A 15,842-nucleotide genomic window follows, 5' to 3' on the forward strand; every position below is an offset into this window, starting at 1 on the left:
TTTAAGTATGGCTCATTTCTGCCTGAAATCTAATAGCTTGAAAATTGCTGGCCTATGCTTGTTCCGTTCTGCTCTTCCTAGACGATGTACGCGTTCGATAGTGGCCGGATTCAAGCCAAGAGTGTCATGAACAACAGTTTTGTTCACTGTCTGTTCAATAATTGCACTCGTCTCTTCGTCAGCTTCTGGCAGGCCATAAAGAATTAAATTCGATCGCCCACTTCGGTTTTCTAGGTCGTCGACTTTCCTTTCCAAACTTTCATACGCGCGCTTCATGTTGCCGATTTCCTCTTGACATAGGTCAACCTACGAGTCTTGTTAAAGAATCTATTTTTTTTATCTATATGAGCAAGCGGCTTTTCCTTGATGAGTTTAATATCCGCAGCGATTTCCTTTGACGAGCTTGCGACTTGTTCTAGGGTAGGTCCTGGCTTCGTTTTCACGTCGCCACGCAGGATTAGTAATTTCCGCAAGAGCAGTTTGACGTTACATAGGACACCTAAGCACCGTGGGCACGGCAGCACAAGCGAAAAAAGGTTGTCCGAGCCCATACATTTGCGGTATTGCTTCCTCACCTGCGCGAGCAAGACGAACGGATTGTTGGACATCCAGCATGCCTTACGTGCTGCCGTGCCCAAGAAGCGTCGAGTGCGCTGATCATCCTTTTGTAGGCGAGCCTTGGGTTGGTGCTGGGTGCTGATCATGCGCTGACAGAACCAGGCGGGATAATGGCAAATGATGAGGCAACAGCTCTGATAACGTGCAGAACAGAATCACTGCCATATGGTAGTACGTCACGCTGGCAACCTTCGCAGTGATGCTTTTCCCGAAGCGCAAGGCGCCTCCACCGATGGCGGGGAGCGGTCCGAGGGAAAACTGCACAAGGAAGACGAACGGATTTTTAGACGTCCGGGCATGCCTGAAGTGCTGCCGTGACCAAGTTCTAATGCTTTACATTATTTTGATTGCTCGAGCGGCTTTAGTTATGAACGTTTAATAAAGATACCGACAGGATGCACTAACAAACCCAAAGATAAATTAATTGACCATGCACCACCAAATTTAGCATACCCATCAGATGCAGGTGTTCTAATTACCGACATAACTGATCATCATCCTATAAGTAAATTTTCACTACACTCCTGGCTCCTAAAAAAACCATGTTCTCTAAATTTATGCTGCACAAAAATAATTTCTTGAAGCCTTATATAATCTTGACTGGTCCCCATCTTATCTACAAAAGATCCACAAAGAGAATTCTCATTATTTATCTCTAGCTTAAATCCTCTTTTAGATCCATCTAAAATTCACAAATTTGAGAAACAAAAAGATATATTCTGTTCAATATCAATGCTTAGTTCACACTAATAATCGTTCTTTAACTGCGCCTTCATTTCGTTTTTATTTGAATACCACTGTATTGCTGTGTGATGTCCTTGTTGTGCACATGTATTCGAGTTCGCCGATTATACTACTTACGTCATGTCATTTATAGTGTTGACTGGTGAGTATTTAAGGTGATTATACTACAATGCTCTTTTGTATGCTTGTTTATTATGGACAATAAATTCTTTAATTATGCTTCTTATGCTATAAGCGTATAATCGCTCCTTGTTCACTATTTGTTGCAACTGCTGTAATCTGCTATGTGGCTATGGTCTTGGGCTTCAATCCCGCGACGAGATCGCGGGATCGAATCCCGGCTACGGCGGCAGCCATATGGATAGGGGCGAAATGCGAGATGCACTTAGTTTGGGTGCACGTTAAAGAACCACCAGGTGGTCCAAATTTCCGCAGTAATCCACTACAGGGTGCTTCATAATCAGATCGTGGTTTTGGCACGTAAAACCTCATAACTTAACTTGCTGTAATCTGCGTTTTATTGTGTTTAGTTTGGAAAGGAGGACTTCCTTTTGTATGTTAATACCCTGTAATCTTTCAAATCATCACAATAAATAAAACCCACTCTGATTTTGTTTCCATCAAAACCTGAGGAGGCCAACATTCACGATCTACATTCTAATGCAAAGCTGTCTCTACCATTTACTGTATTCTTACAATTTAATACTATTCAGGAATCCTGAACCTACGCTGAGGCTTCATTCCCCACTGCCTGTATGTCGTCTGCTGTGCGGAAACTCTAATAATTTTGTCCTAAACATCACATCTGGCGATATCGGGACTTCTCTAGGGGCAAAGAGATATGGAAAAATGTTCACTATGCAGGGTGCAGTCATAAACCTATAAATTAAGCTCTGGGTTTTTGCGTGCTGAAACAACGACATTAATATGAGGCACGCCTTAGTTGAAAAAGCGTGCACGCAATGCACGGCTCGCGTTTGTTTTATTTTCTGTTGAAATGCAGCCGCAGTGACCGGGATTCGAAGCTCTACCGTCGCGCTTAGCAGCACAGCGTCAAATCTACTGCCACCATGGCGGGTTACCTGAACTATTCTCTAGCCGTTCTGAACATATTGTCTAGAAGACAGCACCTTATTGCATAAAGTCCAAGTGAATCGATATATCAACTGCTCAGTGGATTTGGAGAAGGGACAGGAAGTGCTTCATACGAACGTGCTTAGATGACGGGGAGATAGCGTATCCTAGCGCCTTGAAAGTGCCGAGTCCTATCCATCACCTAGGTATCTGCCTAGCGACCGGTGCCTTCTTAGAATGTCCCGTAGAGAGTCTTTGCATAGAAGTAAACGAGTGGTCGCTAGATCTTCAAAGTTTGTTTGGTGGGTCGATACCCCAAATGATCTGTTCAACTTGAAGGCTTGATGATACGTGGTTATAACGGCGCGTGTGAGACTTCGCTACATCAGCGTGTCCCCACATATTTACAAAAAGAATACAGCGCACGCAGTTATTAGTGATGGTAGAAGACTTGCTTTATATTAACCCTAAGGATGAAAGATGCGTGAAAGAAGCCTGCGAATGCACGCAATGTGCCTCGAGCGGCCAGTCAGGCAGAAATGTTGCATGTGTTCGCGGGCTGCTTTCACGGTCAGAAAAATACTTTTATGTAGCACGTATTGAGCAACAGAAAGCAGTATCGGGAGTTTTTCATGTTCGTCTACAATTTTCTCATTCACACTTTTCATCAAACCAGAATATTTGAGAAGGTGACTAATTAACTAATACTAATTATGTTTTAGGCGGAATGCAACAAAATAATCCGAGTCCCTCCAAGTGACGGCAAACAACATTCTGTCCAGCTACGTGGCATTTGCATATTTTTAAATCTTCGTGCATGATATAGTGTGGCACCCTGTATATTGCCGTTGTCCATAATCAAAGCACATCTATTTCGTTTTCTCGTCAAAAGCTGCGTCTTCTGATGTTAGATGGCATCTTTAAAAGTGCTAAACGACATTTCAGATTACTTTTGTCTAGTTTAGGCACAATAGTGAGCGCAGCAGTACTGGCATGCGTTTTGTGATGGCGTCACATTGCCGGCAGAATGTAACGCATTTCAGTCACTCACGATACATACAGCTAAGATGGCAAAACCTAAATCCTTGATGTACGTTCCGTTTTGCGTCTGGCTTCCTGCGTCAGTTGTCTGGAAAGTCTTAACATGTGTCGCGTATGTCTCTTGCAGCCGGAGGAGTACATGGCCCGGTTCGTGGCTGAGCGGGTGGCCCAAGTGTACAATAACACCATCACTGGTAGGTTCACTGCACTGAACTTCCTCGCTTCTACATTGCGGTTGTTTGCAGCCACCTGGCACGACTATAAAGAAAAGGCTAGAAAGTACGCAGCAGAAATCCGGCAGCTGTCTCGCGCGTTGTAATTTTCAATGCCAATAGTATTCTTGCCATTGGCAAACCAGTTTGCTTCCTGACTGTGCAGCTGTCCACCTCGAAAATGTGGGTGGGTTGCGAAGGTAGTGCAGTCTAAGTAATGTGGGCACTCGGCGTGGGCACATGCCGCTGGTTGTGTGCCGCTGTTCAATAAACCCCTTTGATGCCAATTTATGTCACTGCGTCACTATAGGTATGTGCGGACTTCGCGCCTGCGCCGTTGGAAGGCGCAGCATGTCCAGGGAGGATATCCGAGAGGATATGTAATAGAAAAAGCATTGATTCACAGTGGAGGAAAAAAATTAGGACGCTTACCAGCAAGTATGCGACCTGGCAACAAAGAACATCAAGCGCAAAGTCAGACAGGCTGAGATAATCTCGTGGGTGGCGGCAATGGAAAAGAAACCTGCTATGAGTAACCACTTAAGGGGAAAAAGAGAAATCAGTTAAAAAAAAATTTGGGAAGCTTTTGAAGCGAGATCAAGATTCCTTAGAAAACGCACTTCTAAAGCGAGATATATGAAGGAAAAAGAACCATGTGCTTGGCTGCGGTAAAGCTAGGGAAGGGATGGAGCATGTTTTATTAGAAGGTGAAGATATCTCCCAGCGATCGATTTAGGCATCTCTGGCCTCCTCGAAGCCCTTGCGTTCACCGAGAGTAGGGGGAAAGTAAACATTTTCGCAGTACAGATTAGAAAGCAGCGATTGGAATATTACTAGAAGAAAAATAGGAAAACAGCAAAAAACGGAGGCACGCAAAACAAAGTTCACAAGAGGGATTCAGAAAGTTTGGTTATTGCAATTCATCGTAGGGTTTTTTCCCTTTTCCGTTTTTCCTTTTAACCTAGGTAAGACATTAGGCAGTATAATAAGAGCTTGTTGGCGCAACCCTCCGCCCCGTTCCAAAGGGGACACTCAAAGCATCCATCCATCCATCCGCGCCAGAGCGAAGCCCGCCACACCTCGCAGATGACGCGATTCGGCTATACGTATACTTGAATATACATCCTAGGGCCCTATAACGTAAAACTATTCCAGTATGTTTTTATTCCAACCTCCTGACGTTGCATAAACGCCGATACAAGCATCGGGTGGTGACCCGCAGGGTTGTCTGAACAGACCAATCAAACACTCTCCTCGTTCATAGGTCATTTTGGTTTTTCTTGAAAAATGAATAACATTGCCTACACTGAGCCGCTTGTCTTATCTGATTGGTTGACAAGAGGCGAGGAGCACGCTCAAGTGCAGAGGAATTCGATAAGGCCGAGCCACTGCACTGAAAATCGATAACCGCGTGAGGAGGGTGGTGCCGCCGTCTGCGATTGGTCCATTTTTCTTTACTTAGCTTGCGGTGGCTGGTGGGAAAATCGCGGCGGCGTGCAACGGAAGCTTAATAATGGCGCCAAAACGTATCCTCAGCAAAGAAGAATTGGCAAAGCGAAGTCGGAAACGCGCCGAAAGTGCTCGGAAACGTTACACCGCCTCGCAAAAAGTTTTTTAATAGGCAAATAAACCCATGCTCTCCGGCCGGTGCGAGCAGCCAGTGCCTGAGCGATCGGCGGCAGCTATCTTTAATTCCTTTCGGAACGGGGCCGCATGCTGCTGTCAAGAAAAAAATTCAGTTTTGTTCGGCATATTAAAGCATCTTTAACGCGTACACGTCACTTGGACGCGGTGAGCTTTCGCGGTTTTGTGACGTCGCCTGACAGGCAGCTGAAGTGGGTGTAATCCGAAAACTTTTCATCAATAGCCTAGGGCTAATGGCGAAAAGGCGTCGAATAATAAATAACTATTTTTTCTTGCGTTTGGTCAAATCATGCATAATGAGTGAGTAAACGTCATATCAGATATGGAGCTATCGCGGTTTTCCTGACATCATGTGACAGACAGGTGAAGGGGGGGGGGGCCAAGAAAGTTTTTGACCATTCGCAGAGGGCTGATTGTAGAACTGGAATAGAAAAGTTCAAAATAGCTTTACGTTATAGTGCCACTAGACGAGTTCTGCCCGAACTTTGTGAGACAAGCAGCATTACACTGAAACTATTTCTTTTTTAGAAAGAGTGAGAGAACGCAATAAGTGCCCACAAAAAAAAATTAACGCAAATTGCTTGTCCGCTAGAAAACGCTGACGGCTGCTATTCACTACTATCCTCTTTATTAAGACGCGCTGAACACAATTATTACCAGGGTCTTATTGTAAAAGACACAAGCAACACGACGCGCTTCTGGAAAATTATTACATTTTCTGAACAAAAATGATGGTTCAGAGACCACAATAAAAATAAAGTAAGGCGACGAAATCGACACTGATCCTCTTAGAATAGCTAATGTATTCAGTTAGCATTTTTGCGCGTCTATGGATACGCAGCAGCCGGAGGCTCCTTTACCTGATATACCTCGTTGTAGTAGTTCCTTTTATCTGTATTCGACGAGTGCAGATGAAGTTCACCAGGTCATCACATCATTGAAGACTACAAGCGCTCGCTGAGACCACATTTATGCTTGTAAAGTAAAACTAATTTCGCATGAAATATCGTAAGTTTTGTCACTAATGATTAAGAAACTGTTCTCTGCAGGGGTGTTTTCGAGCTGTCTTAAAGCTGGTAGAATAGTTCCTGTTTTCAAGAAAGGTGACCTGACTTCAGTGGGGAATCACAGGCCAATTTTTACATTTCTTTTTTTTGGTAAGGTGATCGAAAAGCTATTTCACATTCCATTATTGCTCTACTTAAAGAAATTTGACCTTTTGTATCTACAGCAATTCGGATTTCACCAAGGATATTCAAGCGAACTGGCACTTATCACTCTAACAGAAAAAAATCAAGCAAGTTATTGACAGAGATTTTTGTGGGTTCCGTATTCATTGATCTGACGAAGGCATTCGACACGATAAACCATCGCGTACTACTTGGTAAACTCGAATCATTTGGTATATCTTGTCCTCCACTAAACTTCATTAGAGAATATTTGAGTAACCGGTCTCAAATTGTACAGGTTAACGGACACCTCTCATCATCCAAGCTAATTAACGTAGGACACCCACAGGAATCAATTTTCGGCCCACTTCTTTTTTTGGTGCTTGTTAATGACCTACCTACTATTTTTGCTAAGATCAAGTGCATACTTCATGCTGACGAAACTACCATCTTTATATCCAGTAAATCAATTGTCACACTCCAGTCTTACCTTAACACCGACTTAAATATATCACTTCATGGTGCCAAAGTAATCACCTGCACATTAATCCCACTAAAACCACATTTATCTGTTCCATCCGCAGCGAAATCTAATCTACGTCCCACCTTCTGTTCACATTGGTGATTCCGTCATACAGGTTTCGAACGAAGCGCGGTTCCTCGGCATCATCATAAATACTGAACTAAAATTTCATGGACACGCACGATCACTTGTAGAAGAGATTACATTTAGCATCCACATTATCGTCAAGACAAGAACTTATTTTCCACTTCGCATCGTACGATCTTTGTATTTTCCTGATATTCATAGCCATCTTTCGTATTGTGTATGGTCGTGAGCCAATACGTATTCTACGCATATTGCACGTCTACAGCGACTTCAGAACCAAGCTATGAGACAAATTACTTTGGGCCCATTTGATTTGTTCTGCAGGTCACCATTTCCTAAACTTAACATTCTCTCGTTACAATTATTCCATCAGAAACTATCTATAACTGCATATAGGCTCATCGGACACGACATCTTCATTGAATGTATTGATCCTGAACACCTTACTTCTCTTGCATAGCAGTATTTATTTATTACCTTTCGAAATGTTATCATCACACAACTTTTATACCCTTCGAGCGGACCAAGAAATGTTTCATTCCGGAATTAACCGACTCATCTTAACTTCTTAATTAACTATCAATATGTACGTCATTTTGCTGTATATCTTTTCTTTTTGTATAAGTAATTAATATTATTGATAATGAAACGAGCTTCTTCTCTCATGTCTGGTTGTTTATTCTTGTTGATATTCGTTTTTATTCTGCTTCTTCACACGCTTCCGATTATTTTTCATGTTTGTTGCGTAATTAACATTGCCATTAAAATATGTATTCAATTTCCTGTTATAGATAATCGACTTGCCTAATTTTTTATTCTAATTATTCACATTACCCTACTTCTTTGCTATTTTTGTACAATAATCCTATTTATGTAATCATAGAAGGTCCCTCTGGCAGTTTCTTTCTAAACTATGGGGCCTCCTGCTGTAATACCATTACAATATAACTCGAACATGACTGTTGTATTAAACTTGACTTCCACAACAACCATATAAAAGTCTAGTCAAAGTGCTTTCTAGCTGTTGTGATTTCTATAAAACCGGCCGCTACATTCGCTGGCAACCTTGAATGTTGGCATCGGGCAATTTAATGGGCGAAAGCCCAGCCCTAATGTGGAGCAAGGCCTGCGCCAGTGAGTAGTGAACGCCGTCTTGAACGCTGCCAATAGCTCGCGCGATGTGTGCTTGATGAGAAAGCAACTGTAAAAGTGGCAAAGGGCTGGCCGCATGGCTTGGTCTTTGTGGTGTGCTGTCGTAAGAACAGTTTTATTGTACCAAATTTCTCTGGATCGGAGAATGCCCTTTTTATGGTCAATATAGGTAGCCGTTATTAAAAGGTTGTCGTGTACCGATATACTACAAAAGCAAACCTGCTGTGCAGCCTTTGAGGAATGGCACCGCCTAAAGTATGGGCCTTTTCGCCTCCTTCCCACTTGTCAGACTCCAACATTAGTATATAGTTTACGGGCGAGATGCAAGTGCTAGGATTGGAAATGGTGTGTCGATTCTATTTATTCAGGAGACTGGGATACCTGAAAGTGGAGTACTCATATGTATTCTTTTTATTAAAACAATGAATTCTTACCGTTCATTCATTTCAAGAAGTATGTTTTATTCTACTTATGTAGAAGACGTGCAGATGTAGCTCAAATCTGGTAACCTCACATCTGCGAGCGCCAGGTTGAACTTGTGAATTAAATGTCGAGATGGTCACAGAATGATTTTAGCTAAATGACTTCAAAAGCTTCGGCATCCTTTCTTCAGGAACCTGAGGCCTTCTCCCAGACACCTATATTTAGCTGCATGGTCAGCACTTACTTCTAGAAGGCAGATGTTTAGGCAGCATTATTGACACTAAATTAACATTCATATCACACACAAACTATGTTGGAAGCAAGTGCCTGAAGATAATGAACATATTAGGGTATTGTGCACCCAACATGAGTTAGTGACATGAAGTGCTTCATGCATATCTACAAAACCACTGTGGTTATACCACTGTAGAAAGTTATGCTTCGGCGTATATCGGTAATTATTAGCATGTAAATTACGGAAGTCGCAGTTAAACGGGTAGTGAAGTACGTTTCCGCTACATTTTTCCTGCGCCTGGCACACACGCAGAGCCATCTTGTGGCAGACACAGAAGACCCCTCCTCGCAACGTACGGCGCTGCCCTGACAGGGGGCGCGCCACTCGCCCGCTTCCTTCTTTCGTTTCGTTTCAGGGCATTGGGGCCGTACGGCGACCGGTGCGAGGATGCCCCAATACCTTTGCGTTTAATAAGTTTTCTCGTGCTCTCCCTTTCCAACTTCCAGCGAGCGCCACTAGAACCCTCGTGTTTAGGCGACGCGGGTCCTCTTGCCGCTCACAGCGCGATTCCTAGGTGCAGCGTGCGATGCGGGACGCCTCTGACGTGATCGCTGCGCCGTAGCGTGTCTGGTGGGAAAGCGTCCCCTGCGACGTGTGCGGTGCTGCTGGCGAGGAGGCGTGCGTCTGCGTGGTGCTCCCAAGCGAGATACAGGACGATCCGATCGAGGCGTCAGCCCCATGATCGTGCCCGCCTTAATGGCGCGTCGCGGCCCGGCTGTTCGTGCCGATAACGACGTTTGGCTCGCGTAGACCGTTTCTCCCTCCGAGACACCGAGTTCTTTGGTTCGTTCCGCCTGCTCAGGCGCACGTTTCGTTGCCGCGCCGAACGCTGCTTTGCTCGGCGCTCACCGCGTGTCCTTGTGTGACTCAAGAGCATGCTGAGCGAATGAGTAGGCGGTGCGAACGGGGTGCGATAACGCTATCGCGTTCCACTCTTGAAGGCGAAGCTTAAGCGTCCTCCAATTTTTTGCTTAACAGGATCGTAACACTCTGCTCGTTATATAATCCGCCAGATAGCACACTGAATAGGTTGGTTTTGTAAAACTCGATATCTCAGCTACCTGAGCCCTACATGGTGCTTGGTAATTTTAATGCTGGACAATACGCTCTGGGCCGACTCGCGGTGTTATGCCAGAGGTCGCTTCATTGTAAATTTCCTACTGTCGACTGGTACCTGCCTCTTCAGTAAGAAGGAGCCTACCTTCTACAGTGCTTACCATAACACGTACTCTGCAATAGACTTAGCATTTCGTTCTCCTTCATATCTGCCACATTTCTCATGGTCAGTGATGAAAAACCCATGCGGAAGTGATCACTACCCTATCGTTCTAAATAGGGCAGAACAATTGGGATATAATGTTTATCCGCCTCCGTTGAAGCTAGAGAGCGCTGATTGGGAACAATATCGGGAACTTGCGTACGCATCTCGCAATTCTATTGATAATCGAAGTATATATGATGATGTCTGATTCGCTACTGCTGTCATAATTGATGCGGAGATAAATTGTAGACAGCAGACACATGGTTCTGCAACCAAGAAACGAATTCATTGGTGGAAGGACGCATGTAGGAATTCGCGGAAAAATCAAAATGAAGCTTGGGGCCTTTCGCGTCTTTCGCCAACGATAGTCAACCTTGCAAATTTCAGGCAAATGAAATTGAAGTGGTGGCGCATACGACGTCAAGCGCGCAGGGAAAGCTAGGAAAAGTTCCTTTCAGGAATGGATTCTTATATGAATGAAGCTAAAGTTCGGAAGAGATTGTGAAAATTGTGAAATGTGTGAAATGATTGTGAAATGTGTATTATCTGGAATACAGAATACGTTAGATACAAATCAGGGTGGGTTTAGAGAAAACAGACCAACAGTTGATCACCTTGTTTAAATAGAAGCAATTATAAGAGATAAATTTGTCCACAAACAATATTCTTTGTCAGTCGTTTTTGATATGAAGAAAGCTTATGACACGACATGGCGCTATTGAATACTACAATATCTTTTATGAGGGTAGGAGGCAAGATGTTGAATCCTACTGAAAGTTGCCTCTCAAAGCGGACTTTCCGTGTTGAAATTGGGAACACATTGTCAATACATTTCATACAGGAAACTGGTATAGGTTAACGAGGTGTCGTGAGTTGCACATTGTTTATTGTTAAAATGAACTCGCTTCGTTCTACAATACCACCAACAATTTCTTATTCTCTTTACGTCGACCATATACAGATAGGTTTTAAGCCTTTCAATCTGGCAATCTGTGAAAGACAAGTCTAGCTTGCGGTTAAGAAAATGCTGAAATGGGCAGACGAGAATGGCTTCAGGTTCAACGCTCAAAATAGCATTCGCGTGCTTTTCTCTCGAAAGAGAGGTTTAGCTGCACATTCTGTCATTGACCTGCATGGCGTGCATTTGCCTGTACTTATCGAGCACAATTTTTTTACTATACCTTGAGTCGAAGTTATATTTTATCCCCCTCAGTAAATACCTCAAGGCAAAGGGCCTAAAACCAGCCAATTTATTAAAGATATTGTCACACATTACTTGGGGAAGTGACATCATCATCATCATCGTCAGCCTGGCTACGCCCACTGCAGGGCAAAGCCTATCACATACTTCTTCAACTACCCCGGTCATTTGCTAATTGTGGCTATGTTGTCCTTGCAAACTTCTTAATCTCATCCGCCCACCTAACTTTCTGTCACCCTCTTTCTGCGAACTTTCTTCCCCTCTCGTCGAATCCAGCCCGTATCCCTTAATGACCATCGGTTACCTTCCCTCCTCATTACATGCCCTGCCCATTCCTATTTCTTTCTTTTGTTTCAACTAAGATGTCATTCACTCGCGTTTGTTCCCTCCCCCAATCTGCTCCCTTCGTATCCCTTGAAGTTACACCCATCATTCTTCTTTCCATAGCTCGATGTGTAGTCCTGAATTTAAGTAGAACCCTTTTCGTAATCCTCCAGGTTTCTGCCCCATAGGTGAGAACTGGTAAGACAAAGCTGTTGTACACATTTCTATTGAGGGATAATGGCAATCAGCTGTTCATGATCTTAGAATGCCTGCCAAACGCAGCGTAGCGCATTTTTATTCTTTAGATTACTTCAGACTCATGATCCGGGTCCGCGGTCACTATCTGCGCTAAGTAGATGTATTCGCTTACCACTTCCGGTGCCGCGCTGCCTATCGTAAATCAATCTTCTCTTCCGAGATTGTTTTACTTACTGTAGTGTTCTGCAGATTAATTTTTAGACCATCCTTCTGATTCGCCTGTCCAGGTCAGCGAACATGCATTGCAATTGGTCCCCTGAGTTACTGAGTCAGTGAATCGCAAGTTACTAAGGTATCCTGCATTAAGTGTTATCCCTAATTCTTCCCAATCCAGGTATGTGAATACCTCCTGTAAACACGCTGTGAATAGCATTGGAGAGATCGTATCTTCCTTCCTGACGCCCTTCTTTATAATTATTTTGTTGCTTTCTTTATGGAAGATTACGGTGGCTGTGGAGCCGCTATAGATATGTTTCAGTATATTTACATACGGCTCGTCTACACACTGAATCCGTAATGGTTGCATGACTGCTGAGGTTTCGACTGAATCAAACGCTTTCTCGTAATCAATGAAAGCTATATATAAGGGTTGGTTATATTCCTCACATTTGTCTATCACCTCATTGATAGTGTGAATATGGTCTATTTTTGTGTAGCCTTCACGAAATGCTGCCTGGTGATTTGGTTGACAGAAGTTTAAGGTGTTCCTGATTCTATTTGCGATTACCTAGTAAATACTTTGTAGGCAACGGACTGTAAGCTGATCTGTCTATAATTTTTTAAGTCTTTGGCGTCCCCTTTCTTATGGGTTAAGATTATGTTGGCGTTCCTCCAAGATTTCGGTACACTTGAGGTCATGAGGCATTGCGTATACAGGGTTGCCAGTTTCTCTAGAACAATCTGCCCACCATCCTTCAACAAATCTGCTGTTAACTGATCCTCCCCAGCTACCTTTCCTCTTTGCATAGCTCCCAGGCCTTTGTTTATTTCTTCAGGCTTTGCTTGTGGGATGTCAAATTCCTCTAGACTATTCCTTTTTGCGTTATCGTCGTGGGTGCCACTGGTATTGTATAAATCTCTATAGAACTCCTCTTCCACTTGAAATGTCTTATCCATATTAGTAATGATATTCCCGGCTTAGTGTCTTAACGCATACATCTGATATTTGCCTATTCCTAGTTTCTTCTTCACTGCTTTTACGCTGCCTCCGTTCCTGAGAGAATGCTCAATTCTATCAATACTATATTTCCTTATGTCAGCTATCTTACGCTTGTTGATTGACATGGAAAGTTCTGTCAGTTGTACTTTAGCTGTAGGGTTAGAGGCTTTCATACATGTGGGTTTTTAATCAGATGTTTCGTCTCCTGCCATAGCTTACCGGTATCATGTCTAACGAAGGTACCACCGACTTCTATTGCAAACTCCTTAATGATGCTTATAAGAGTGTCGTTCACTGCTTCAACACTAAGGTCCTCTTCCTGCGTTAAAGCCGGATGCCTGTTCTGTAGCTTGATGCGGAATTTCTCTATTTTCCCTCTTTCCGCTAACTAATTGGTCGGTTTCTTATGTAGCAGTTTCTTCCGTTCGCTCCTCAAATTTAGGCTAATTCGAGATCTCACCATCCTATGGTACTGCAGGGCAGGTTGCCGAGCACGTCCACATCTTGTATAATGCCAGGGTTAGCGCAAAGTATAAGGTCTATTTCATTTTTAGTCATGCCTTTAGGTTTCCTCCGCGTCCACTTTCGGCTATCCCGCTTGCAGAAATAAATATACATTATCCGTAATTTTTTCCGTAGTGCAAACTCTACGAATAACTCGCCCCTGCTATTGCTCCAACCTATGCCATATTCCCCCACTGACTTGTCTCCAGCCTACTTCTCGCCTACCCTGGCATTGAAATCGCCCATCAGTATAATGTATTTTGTTTTGTCTTTACCCATCGCCGATTCCACGTCTTCATAGAAGCTTTCGACTTGCTGGTCATCATGACTGCATGTAGGCGCGTAGACATGTACGACCTTCAATTTCTACCAGTTTGTTTAACAACAAGACCTGCCACCCTCTCGTTATAGCTATAGAGTTCCTGTATTAATCAGGAATCCGACTCATAGTTCTCGTCTCTCCTCTAAGCCCCGGTAGCACAGGACGTGCCCGATTTTTATCACTGTAAATGCTTCATTTGTCCTCTCACTTCACTGAGTCATATTATAACCCATTTAATGTCCGCTTATTTCTGAAATAGCACTGCTAGACTCGCTTCACTAGATAATGGTCTAGCGTTAAACGTTGCCAGGTTCAGATTCTAGTGGCTGCCTGTCCGGATCCAGAGATTCTTAGCACCCTCTGCTGCGTCACAAGCCTGACCGCCGCCGTGGTCAGTTGCTTCGCAGCTACTGGAGACTGAGGGCCGGGGTTTGATTGTTGTATTCATATAGGAGGTTGTGGCCAAGTACTGCACCAGGGTGGCTAATCCCGCTCTGGTGAGAGAGTGCGTTACCGGTTCTGGTCACCGGGGTCAGGCCGCACTCCAGACCTGTTTACACAATTTTATCAACACGCGGATTTTTTAACCCGGTGGAAAATTGCGCGGCACTGGGATTTGAAGCACGCTCCTTTTGCACACGAGGCGGATGCTCTAACTATACGCCATCGCTGCAGTGACAGGAGATGCGTAATGAATCTTTATGGGAGGCTCATATATTCTCGCCTGGATAATGGGTCAGTCGTACATCAAACTGCAACACCAGGCACGCTCAAAATAGTTGATCCTGTCGATCACTTAGGGCTCCGGTCCGCGACTGGGGCTTTTGGAACAAGCCCGTTCCCACCCTCTATGTTAAGGCAAACAAGTTGTCACTCAATCTCTGTAGATCACATTGCAGCTTCATGTACTTCTTGAAGGTCACTTCAGAGGGGCTTAAATATCCTTGTCACCACGCGAATAAGGACCTTCCTTCCATTGCCCCGTTCTTGAAGCGATCAGCAGCAAGAATTCTTTCTAACTGGGTATCTGAAGCTTGGCTGACAACCTCGGCATCCCATTTTTGACAATCGAATAATGTCATCAACGCGCTCAACACCACCATGGCTCTGGCAACACATTGAATGTGACACATCTTTTCTTACAACACCTGGACATTCTCGCGCGGCATTAATACGCATCCACTTCCTAGAACTACAAGGAAAATATTCGTGCCCTGAATTTTATACGGACGCTTCTAAATCTCCGACAAAAATTTTATTTGGCGCTGTTGGGTCATCTGTTGAGTTGTTGGGGATTCTGAATCTGCGAATGAGTATTTTTTCTGCCGTAGCGTTTGCGATAATGTCGACTGTAAACTACATCAGGAAACAAAGGCTTGACAGAGCTGTAATATATACAGACTCGCTAAGTGTAGTAAAACAGTAAAATCATTGAAGCACAAGGACCCTGTACTTAATGTGCTATACTCTCAGCTTTGGATGGCATATGTATCCAACCAGCACATAACATTACGTTGGGTTCCTGGACATAGTTGCATTGAAAGTTATGTGCACGCTTACCGTAATGCAACATTCGTCCCCTCTGAAGAGGCCGGCAGCAGCGTAGCAGTGCCACTCCTACATCTAAAGCTTTCCTGCGTGTGAAATTGAAAGAATAGTTGCAATAACAGTGGGACAAAGGAAAACAAAATTAATTATACTTGGTAATGCCCGGAATAGGTAACTGGCTCAGTGGAAAGAAACCAAGGCAAACGAATGTGGCACTCACCCGATTGAGAATAGGATACACATTTGGGACGCATTTTTACCTTCTGACAGGTGAAGAACTCCC

The sequence above is a fragment of the Dermacentor variabilis genome, chromosome 4 (assembly GCF_050947875.1).
Source record: "Dermacentor variabilis isolate Ectoservices chromosome 4, ASM5094787v1, whole genome shotgun sequence".
Taxonomy (NCBI): domain Eukaryota; kingdom Metazoa; phylum Arthropoda; class Arachnida; order Ixodida; family Ixodidae; genus Dermacentor; species Dermacentor variabilis.